The sequence below is a fragment of the Triticum aestivum genome, chromosome 1D (genome assembly GCF_018294505.1).
Source record: "Triticum aestivum cultivar Chinese Spring chromosome 1D, IWGSC CS RefSeq v2.1, whole genome shotgun sequence".
Lineage (NCBI taxonomy): Eukaryota > Viridiplantae > Streptophyta > Magnoliopsida > Poales > Poaceae > Triticum > Triticum aestivum.
Window position 1 is genome coordinate 10,757,136 of NC_057796.1, and position 9,910 is coordinate 10,767,045.

The 9,910-nt window shown below is 43.6% G+C and overlaps 1 long non-coding RNA gene across 2 annotated transcripts; it reads left to right on the forward strand.

The window, feature by feature from the left end:
• The first annotated feature begins 210 nt into the window (after positions 1-210).
• On the forward strand, positions 211-8,078 carry LOC123179894 (uncharacterized). Of its 2 annotated transcripts, XR_006490606.1 has the most exons (8): positions 211-617; positions 976-1,025; positions 1,415-1,500; positions 2,159-2,290; positions 2,410-6,042; positions 6,378-6,431; positions 7,026-7,101; positions 7,618-8,078. It is a non-coding gene; the product is annotated as an uncharacterized lncRNA (long non-coding RNA). The 2 variants fall into 2 exon arrangements; XR_006490605.1 differs by lacking the exon at positions 7,026-7,101.
• The last annotated feature ends 1,832 nt before the right edge of the window (positions 8,079-9,910 follow it).

Sequence of the window (9,910 nt, forward strand, 5' to 3'; positions counted from 1 at the left end):
ATGGTACGTATAATTTTTTGGAAAGGACAATATAGAATTTCACACAGTATTTTGCATGTAAATACTCTTGGCCTGCTATAGAAATACTTGATAAGTACATCATAAAAAAATCATTGGTTTTTTTTCGTCCTAAAAAAAATCTACGAAAAATAACCTACGAAATTTAACCAGGACGAGGCCCCCTCGCACGTAATGCGAAAAATTAGACGAACGAGGCTCCCTCCCTCCCTCGAACCCTAGCTACCCCTCGTCTCCCCGCCTCCTGCCGCACCCGCCGCCGCACCCCAATCCCCGATTTGGCTCTCCACCTCACGACGACGCGTTTCTCCCGGCGATGACCCCCCTCCTCCTCCTCCCGCGCCGTTCGCCGCCCCGCAAACTCCAGCAGCCGTTATTCGCCCTTCGCCGCGGGAGCCGCCGTAGGAGCCGCTCGCCGCTGGAGCCGCAGCCCGAGCAGCCGCGGGAGCCGCTCGCCGCTGCATCCGCCGCCGCGGGTCGCCCTTCGCCGCAGGTCGCCGCCGGAGCCGCCCCGCCCCTGGATCCGCTCGTCGCCGGAGCCGCCCGTCGCGCTCCCACTCAGCTTGGCCTCCGCCCCGCCGCCCCCGGTCCTCAAGCAAGTAAGTTTGCCTTGCGTTCTGAAGCTCAACTATTCCTAATCTGCAGACTAGCTACCTTAGAGTTCTGATGAACCGTCAATTGGATGGACTGGTGAAGCACGAGGGAGAAAGATGTGGTTGTGTCCAGATTCCAAATAGGGCAAAATAGTTCAATAATTTCCGAAATTGATGGTATTGCCTGAGATATGATGCTTGCACACAAGAGAAGTTCATGCTTGTGATTGCAAAATCGGTGTATATGTAAAGATCTTGTCCTGGTTTCATCAACTGGCTGGGATTTTTGTTAAGTCTCACTTGGGCAGGACAACTATGGTCTTGATTATATGTATGTTGACTTTCCCACTTTTCTTTTGAGCAGGCTACTTCAATTTTAGGTGAGCTGGCAGGGATCACAAGCATCGGTTTCAAGTAAGTAATATTCTCCCTCACATAAAGTCCTTTTAGTGTATGTATAGTGTTTTGCTCACTTTCTTTCTAGCTAGCTGTTGCATTCATTTCTTTCCGTGGCAATGTATAATTTATACCTCAGAGAGGTCATTTTAGTGCATGATGTTCTGGTGTAGCTACCATTAGCTTTACTGGAGCAGAGCAACATTTAATAGGAATTCCACCATAAATATTTACCCAGATACAACATTCTTCTCTGGAATTTGAGTTTTTTTTCAGAAGGTTTAGGATCTAAGGATGAGCTATCAGTGGTACTGATTATACAACGAGTTTGTACAAAATGTTCGCTGGTGTTGGGTGTTTACCTTTTATCACTTCTATATCCCCTTATTGTGTTTCTTTGTTTCTAGAAAGTAGGCCATTTGTTCCTGGTTTTCAAGTTTGTGCCATAACCTGAAGGAGAAAGAGTTCACTATTGACCAGCAGTTAAAAGCAGGTTCAGTTTTTTACCTCATTTTCCATCCCCACAGTAGCACTTTCTGTTAGTTCGAACAATATCTCAATGCATTATTTACACACCTAGCTTGTGCTCTGTGACCAGAATTGGTAAACTGTAGCCGTGATAGTACTACACTGTATTCAGAAATAGCAGGACGGGATAAAGCTAGGTGTTGCATATAGGCCGGTGGTTAACCCTATTAAAGCTGACCTTCCTTCAAAGTTGGATATCATCTACAGTAACCTCACCGCATCCATAGATCAACTGAACAAACAAAAGGCACTTAAGATCTTTACTGGTATCCAGGATGTGTTGTCTGATGATCTAAGCGAACTGGCCCACTATGCTAAGGAATTAGGACAGTTCAGTTACTTGATCGGACTGCTTAGCATGCAGAAATTGGAAGCGGGCTTAGAAAAACACCACCAAGCTTGAAAGCAGAAAAAGATGCACACACTCACCATTATTATCTTCCTGTGATAATTTTAGGCTTGTACCAGGAAACTTGAAGAGGCAATTTTAGTCGGTGGTGTGCTTTAAAATTTCATATTGTTGTTCGGTGTTTCTCCATAATCGTGTCTTTTATTTTTTTAGAATTTTCTAGCATATGAACTATCACATGAATTTTCCTGGCTCTGGTGGTCGCGCTGCCCAGGACGCCGGCGGCGGAGACGAAGGCAATTTGTACTGGGACGTCGTGGCCGAGCTGCAGGACCTCCGCCTTGACGAGCTGCTGGACCTAGGCTTCGACGAGACGCCGGACCTCGGCCTCCCTCTGGTTTTCATGGTACGGTCCCTTCCCCTCTCCACCAAATCTTGACTTGTGTGTTGTTCTGCTCCGCACTGATTGTATTGCCATTGTTATAACTCTTCTAAATCCATTTTTGATATGGTGGCCCGCTCCAGCTGGAACAGTTTTGTAGAGACAAATTGGAAGAGTGCAGCTGCCCTGGCTCATGGAATTGGAAGAATTTATGCTTTTTTCTACTCAGAAAGGAAGCTATTTTTTTCTGGATCGTAGATAGAAAGGATGCAACTTTGTCAGGGGTAGTAGATACAAAGTTCAGTGTCTACAGCATATAAACCGGAAGCCGTGCTTCCGGTTTCAACATATAAACTTTTTTGGTCATACAATCTGAAATTTTAGCATTTCATATAGACAACCTATCATTTGTGGTTCACCACATTTACATGCTCTGATTCCCACGCTCATGTGAATAAGTATATGACAGAAATTTCAAAGTATCTTGTCAGTTAGAATTATCACATGGGTACCCATTTTTCTCCATGAAAATACCTCATGTAATGCTATGTTCCATATTTTCTACATTATGATAAGTTCATAATTTATATATTGTTTCAACATTATATTTTGTACTGAGACATGCAGCCATATATTCTACTCCCTCTGTTCCGATTTATTTGTCGTTGGGGGTTTCGTTCCGACCAGGTGAAATGGCGTGAAAGTACGGAAGTACCCCTGATTTGAAATTGATCAGGAGGCGTCTTCCTCCGTCGCTCCTCCCCTCCGCCAGGATTCTCCGCCGGGCTCCTCCGCCGTCCGCATCTCCGGCGTCCTTCCCCGCCGCGGTCCGCAGCTCCTTCGCCGTCCGCCCTTCCCCGCCACGGTCCGCAGCTCCCTCGCCGGCCGCCCTTCCCCGTCGCGGTCCGCAGCTCCCTCGCCGGCCGCCCTTCCCCGCCGGCTGCCTGCTCCGCCACAGCTTCGGATCCTTCCCTGCTTGCTACAGATCCCTCGCCGGCTGCCTCCCCCACTCCAATCAAGAGCTCGAGGTCAGCCGCTCCGCTGTCCACTTCTGCTGCTCCTCTCGTCTCTGCTCCTCCCCACTCCAATCAAGAGAATCTGCAATCGATCCAAAAAAACAGGTCAATTGATGTCAATTTGATTAACTAATTCATCCAAGAAACAGAATGATAAGTCCATATGCTACTGTCGATCCCAAGACCGGAATGACAAGTCCATGTGTTCCTCAATTGAGGAATTTGATTAACTAAATCATCCAAAAACAAGAATGATAAGGCCCCATGCTACTGTTGATCCCAAGTTTGATGCATATTAATTGTTGTTTGAGTTCTCCAAATGAACAGGAGTACTCCTCAATTTTGCGATGAGCCTGTGATGCTAGTGATGATGCTTGTATGTGTAACTCCATTTGAATTTTTAACCCATTTGAATTTTTACAATTTAAAGTTTAAATTAAAGTTTCACTTAAAATTTCATAAGAGAGCAAGAAGAGATAACATAGAGAGAAGAGAAAGAGAAGAGAAGATGGAGAGAAGAGAGAAGAAAATTTCAGTTAATTAACTGAAACGTAACAGCAGCAACAACAAGTCCTACTCCAAGAACTACTCCTACTCCTAAATTTAAGCTACTGAAAAACTACTGCAACCAAAACAGTACTGCACTTCATTTTAAGCTAATGTACCAAGTCAACAGAAGATTCATGACAAGATTAACAGTAGCAGAAGCTTCATGTGCTAAAATACTGAAGCTTCATGGGCAAAATTACTGAAGCTTCATGTGCAAAATTACAGAATTTGCAAAATTTTGGAAACTAAATTCTGTAAACTGGTATTTTTGACAAGGAAACAAAATTGTACTGAAGGAGTATGTTCTGTTTCATGAACTAAATAGTCTTACTTTTGAAAATATTCAGCTCAGGAGTATTTGTTATCAAAGGTATCATGAGCTCAGCTTGAATATTCAGCTCAGAAAATAACCTTAAATAACATAAAACTAAAATAGTACTGCACTTCATTTTAAGCTACTCCATACTCCAGTTTAGATAGGAGAAGAAGATAAGAGAGTTTACTCCATTTGAATTAAGGCCTGATGTATTGCAGTTTAAGTGTCAACAAGCAATGTGGTCTACATTTCCATGCCACTAGTCTACAGTTTCTGTGGAGTAATTTTTTACTAAAATGTGATTCAGTAACAATGCAGAGTTGCCTCCGTTTAGAGTACTTGCATGTTCCTCCAACAGTAGGAATTATTCCTAACAAAGCACTACTCATCCTCTCACAGTAGCAATTCAAGATGAGCACTACTCCAATAAACCCTACACTAAACTACAGATGCAAGAAGAGAAAGAGAAGAGAGAAGAGAAGTCCTACTGTAACTGAAAAAGTTTCAGTTAAGTAACTGAAAAAATTCAGTAAATACTGAAACTACTCATGCAACAATGGAATTTTCAGTGGAGTAGCTTCAAAATTCAGTAAATACTGATGTACTCCTACTGCAAACAAAATTCAGACACTATAAACTGCATTTGATGCAGTACAACTACTCATAGTTCATCTACTGAAAGCACATGAACAAAATTCAGACACTATAAACTGCATCTGATGAGGTAATTGTTCAGGAGTACTGGAATACTTGAATCACAGTGCATCTACTGAAAGCACATGAACATGAACAACAAGAATACTCACCATCGTTGTCGGGGAAGCACGCTGCAACTTGCTCCAGCTTGCTTCGGTCCTCCTCTGCTCCAGCTTGTCGGCGACGAAGCTACATGGTCGGCTGCCGCACGTTGGGGACGAGCTCGGAGAGGCGTTGGTAAAGCTCGGAGATCTGCACTTGCTTGAATCGCCAAGTTCAATCCTTGTACCAAGCTCGGAGAGGCGTTGGTAGATGAGCAGCAGCGAGGGAGCGAGGAGGGGGCGACGTACCACAGCTGCTGGCGTTGGAATGGAGGAAGGCCGTTGCAGATCGAGCCGCCGGAGAATAAAAATGAGATCTTGGCGACGGCGACGGCGGCGGAGCCAATGGAAAGGCGGCGCCAACGCGGGCGAGGGAGAGGCGCCGACGACGCAAACGAGGTAGAGGCGCAGGCGACGCAGGCTAGGGAGAGGCGCCGGCGACGCAGACGAGATAGAGGCGCCGGCGACGCAGGCTAGGGAGAGCGAGCTTGTGAGTTGTGAGTGAGCGAGAGAGTGGACGAGAGCGAGCGGTGGGAGCGTAGTTTAGGAAACAGCAAAAAGAATTGTACGTGACAAACTTTGTACTAGAAACCCCCAACGACAAATAAAACGGTACAGAGGGAGTATTTCTGCTTCAATATATTCTCCCATGTGCATTCTAATAGACAATTGGCCCTCTTTTTTTGTGATAATGAACTGCGTGATTAATGATAGTCCTTGATGAAATGCCACTAAGTTAGTCTACTATCTCAAGTCATATTCGATAATAATTTATTTTACATTGCCATCTTTCTTGATTACGTACCATGTCGTTGCAGATGATCTCAGGTAATCAGATCCAACACCAAAATTCAATTTGAGTTGCTTTTAAATGCTTCTGGAAGGCAGATGATGTTGATATGCTACATTGTAGTTCATGTTTGGTAGGCTATGATATTTTTGCCCTAAAATGTCACATTTCTTAATTCCAAAATTTAATTGTTGTAGGCTGAACATGAGCATGTCTGTTTGTGGTGTTGAGGTAAAGCTCAGTTTGTTACACAGCAGAGCCAAGGGCATATCGTGGACCAAGTATAGCAACCTGGGCAGCGTGTGCAGGTTGACATGCTACAGTAATATGCTTTTTAAACTGCTACAACGCATGGCCATTCGGCTATTCTCTAAATTAATGCTTATATTGTTAGCATAGACCTTTCAGCTAAACATGGTTATGGTTAGAAAGAAAAAGAGTACTATTAAATCTTATTGATTTATTTAGAGGATACTTTTGTAAAGTCTACACTGCTCATTTGCATATTTTCAACTATATACGACAAACTAAAGTTCAGATTATGTTTGGGCAACCTAATCTGAGGTTTAGACTATATGTGTCATGATATAGACTGCATTGCTCATCCTTCTACTTTTCTCTATTTTTTTTTCTTGTTCTGCAGCTAGCTTCGGGAGTGAAATGAGATAATACAGAGCATGACATGTGCCGATAGCATGTAAGTTCTTTTCTTATTTGTTACCTAATTTCCAGTCTCATTTCCTATTCCAAGATATGTTTTACTTCTCGCCACTTCCAGTATGCAAGTGCTGTTAATCAGCTATTGCTCTATCTTATCTTGATCAGTTTATCTCATAGCATTGGTTGCAAATGACTTCTAGCTAATTTAATAGCACGTTGTCAGTTCGTAAGGTTCCCATGACCAATTGTAATGAGCGGGCCCCATTAGCATCTGCAGGTACGAGAACCATGTAACAATAATAACATGCACCTGGGTGCTCATACAGTACACACGCAGCAACAAAGGCTCCTTGAAACACACACTCAATTGCCTGCAAATTTTTTTTTTTTTGAAGAAATCAGCTTTCTGGTTTGAGTAAGCGTCAACGGCATTCCTAGCTAGGGCCAACAACAATAAGGTGAGAGCTATCACAATGACGGATATAATGCTAGAGGAGCTAAATTGCTTACCTTCTGATGATATTCTAATGAGGGATCCGTAGTTTGTTTCTAGCAATCTTTGTATCATTTCCTTAATTCCATGGTTATGTAGTTATAACTACTCTCTTGTATTCCATATACGTTCGTCTAGGAAATTGGAGGAGCTGAATTATATATTGGTTCCTTGTTGACCTCTCACCCTGCTGATGTAGTTCTGTATTGTATAGGTATAAATTTTGAATCTCAAACTTCCAACAATATTTAATTTCTTTAGTAATAACTCTGCATTAGTGTCATCTTTAAGGCTTAGAAACTGGTACTAAAAAAAATTGCTTGGTCATACAATCTGAATTTTGACCATTTCACACACACAACCTATCATTTGTGGTTCTGTCAATATCACATATAATCCAATAATTAGACAATATATACTTCTACCAGACAATGCCTTTTAGTTGGGCTGAATTATACGATATTTACATATCAATGTTATTGCTCATAGTCATTTGCCAACATTATGCAAATGGTTTCCACCAAAGAACATGTAGTATTATTTTTAAAATTGTGATAGGTGATGTTCTTCTTTTTTACTCGCTTCCTTGTCTCATTCTTGATAACCGAAGCGCCATTGCTTTCCTTTCAAGTAATGTATGTTGGCAAAAAGAAGGTTTTATAGCTCTCGAATCCTTGCCAGTTGTGTTCTTCTTTTATGTCTTTTTTTGCCTGAACAAATATATGTTCAGGTGATTGCACTTGTGGAAGGATTAGCCCACCAGTGCTCAGACGGAACGTGCATTCTAAGCCAGATTCAGGTGCTCTGCTCCAGCTTTCAACAAGTCAATCTTGTTTAGTACTATGGAGTGCAAACTATGCAGATGATGTTTGTGTTTAGAAGTTTCTACTAAAACACATATAACTCTTTGGGTGGGTCAGGTGCCCCCTTTCTCATACAATTGAGCCGTGTTCACTTGAGTGTAACTTGTAGCCTTGTAAATTAAAGAGAACATGTGTTGACTCCCAGTTTATAGCTGACCTTGCACGCCAAAGTTGGACAAGATATTATTGAGCTAAAGATATTCAAATGCAAGGCTGAGGCTAATATCGTAGCTATGGCCAATGCTTTGAATAAAATAATCTGGTGTGTTGCTCGGATGTCAATTTAGTGTGAATATACACCCCTTTTTCAACGAGAATGGAACTAACAGTGATGTGTGCTTTTGTTTGTGTGTTTAAGCATAATGCTTTTGTTTTATGTTTTCACATATAAGAATGCGTATAACCACCTTGTGAGAACAAACTTGAATAGATGCTTGCCAGAGAATAATAATATTAGTCTCTTAGTCTTAATGTCTCAGTTGGTAGTCTCCGTTCCACAGTTAATTCTCGTCTCACCTTCACTGGTTTTTTTTCGTCCTCCCTCCCACCTCCCAGCGAACCCCCCCCCCCCCCCCCCCCCGGCCGTCGAAAAAAGAAGAAGTTTGGGTTAGCGATGCCCCCACGAAGTCAAGGTGCCAAACCTCCGGTCGATCCAGAGAAAATCGGAGGGAAAAAATCTACGAAAAAAACCTACGAAATTTAACCAGGGACGAGGCCCCCTCGCACGTAACGCGAAAAATTGGACGAATGAGGCTCCCTCCCTCCCTCAAACCCTAGCTACCCCTCGTCTCCCTGCCTCCAGCCGCACCCGCCGTCGCACCCCAATCCCTGATCTGGCTCTCCACCTCATGACGACGCGGTTCTCCCGGCGATGACCCCCCTCCTCATGCCCTCTCTGTCATCCTCCTCAAGACGTCACCATCGCCTCCCCTCCTCCATGATTCGGCCATGGCCACCACCGACGCCCTCCTCTCCATCGCCGCCACCAACCCTCACCTCCACATCACTATATCTCAACCTCCATCGATCTCCTCCCGGATGGATCCGTCCACGTCACTAGATCGACAAAGGGAGACCTCCACCGTCGTCGTTCTTCTTCCTCCCCGACCTCCCGTCGCCGTTCTCCACGGATCTGGCCGTGGCCACAACCGACCACGGATCTGGCCATGGCCGGGATGAAGGGTGGGTCCAGTGTTGGCCGGCCACGACGATGTTGATCACCGTCTCACTTAAAATACAAGTTGATGGATTTTGTGATAAGAGTGAGCGGGACGGAGGTTGGATTTGGTATGTTTACTTACAAATTTGCATTCTTGGCTTTGGGGGCGCCACATGCGGCGCAATACCTCCTCCCTCTTGATGGCAGTGGTGAAAACACACGAACACGGGGGAGGGGATCATGGCGGAGAGCGGGGCAGGCATTACGGGGGACTCCTCCTTATCAGTCTATGAGGAAGTATGGTGTGAAGGAGAGAGGGTGTCATGGTGAAAGTGAGGCGGACGTCACCCACTACGGCGGGAAACAGAGCGGAAAGGGGAGGGTCCGACGAGAAAAGGAGAGGGTGTGTTATGGTGGTGGGGTTTTGCGTTGGTTTCACATGTTGGAGATAACATCACGAATAGTCTGGATAGCAACATTTCTTTCTCACATATGGGCTGGATTTGGGGCATCCGAACTATCAAGACGGTTGTAGTAGCCCGTTTGATGTCCGAACACATTCGGACGTATGAGGAAAAAAATAAGCTTAGACGTTAAATACGACTTTAATTGTTTCTCTGATTCATTTATATGCATTGTTGCCCGTAGCAGTCCGTAGCAACGCACGGGCGTTCTACTATTGTTTTTGCATGATGGGTATGAGTTGAGAAAGCAGTTTTTATTATACTTGCTCAAGCATCGTGCGAATGAAGAAAAAAACTTTCTTGATATTGTGCAAGAATTTCTTAAGTGCATCAAGTAGATTTTAATAATTTGTAATATATTTTTAGTTGGATCATTGATTAATGTGTATACATCGTCAATTTGCCTTTTTGTTATCAGTTTACATTACAAATTATGTAGACTTCAATTATTATGCAATTGTGTCCATGCTATATTGTCTCTTCATGTGATATTTTACATGAATTATTTTATATACCTTCAGCAAAATGTTTCAAAAG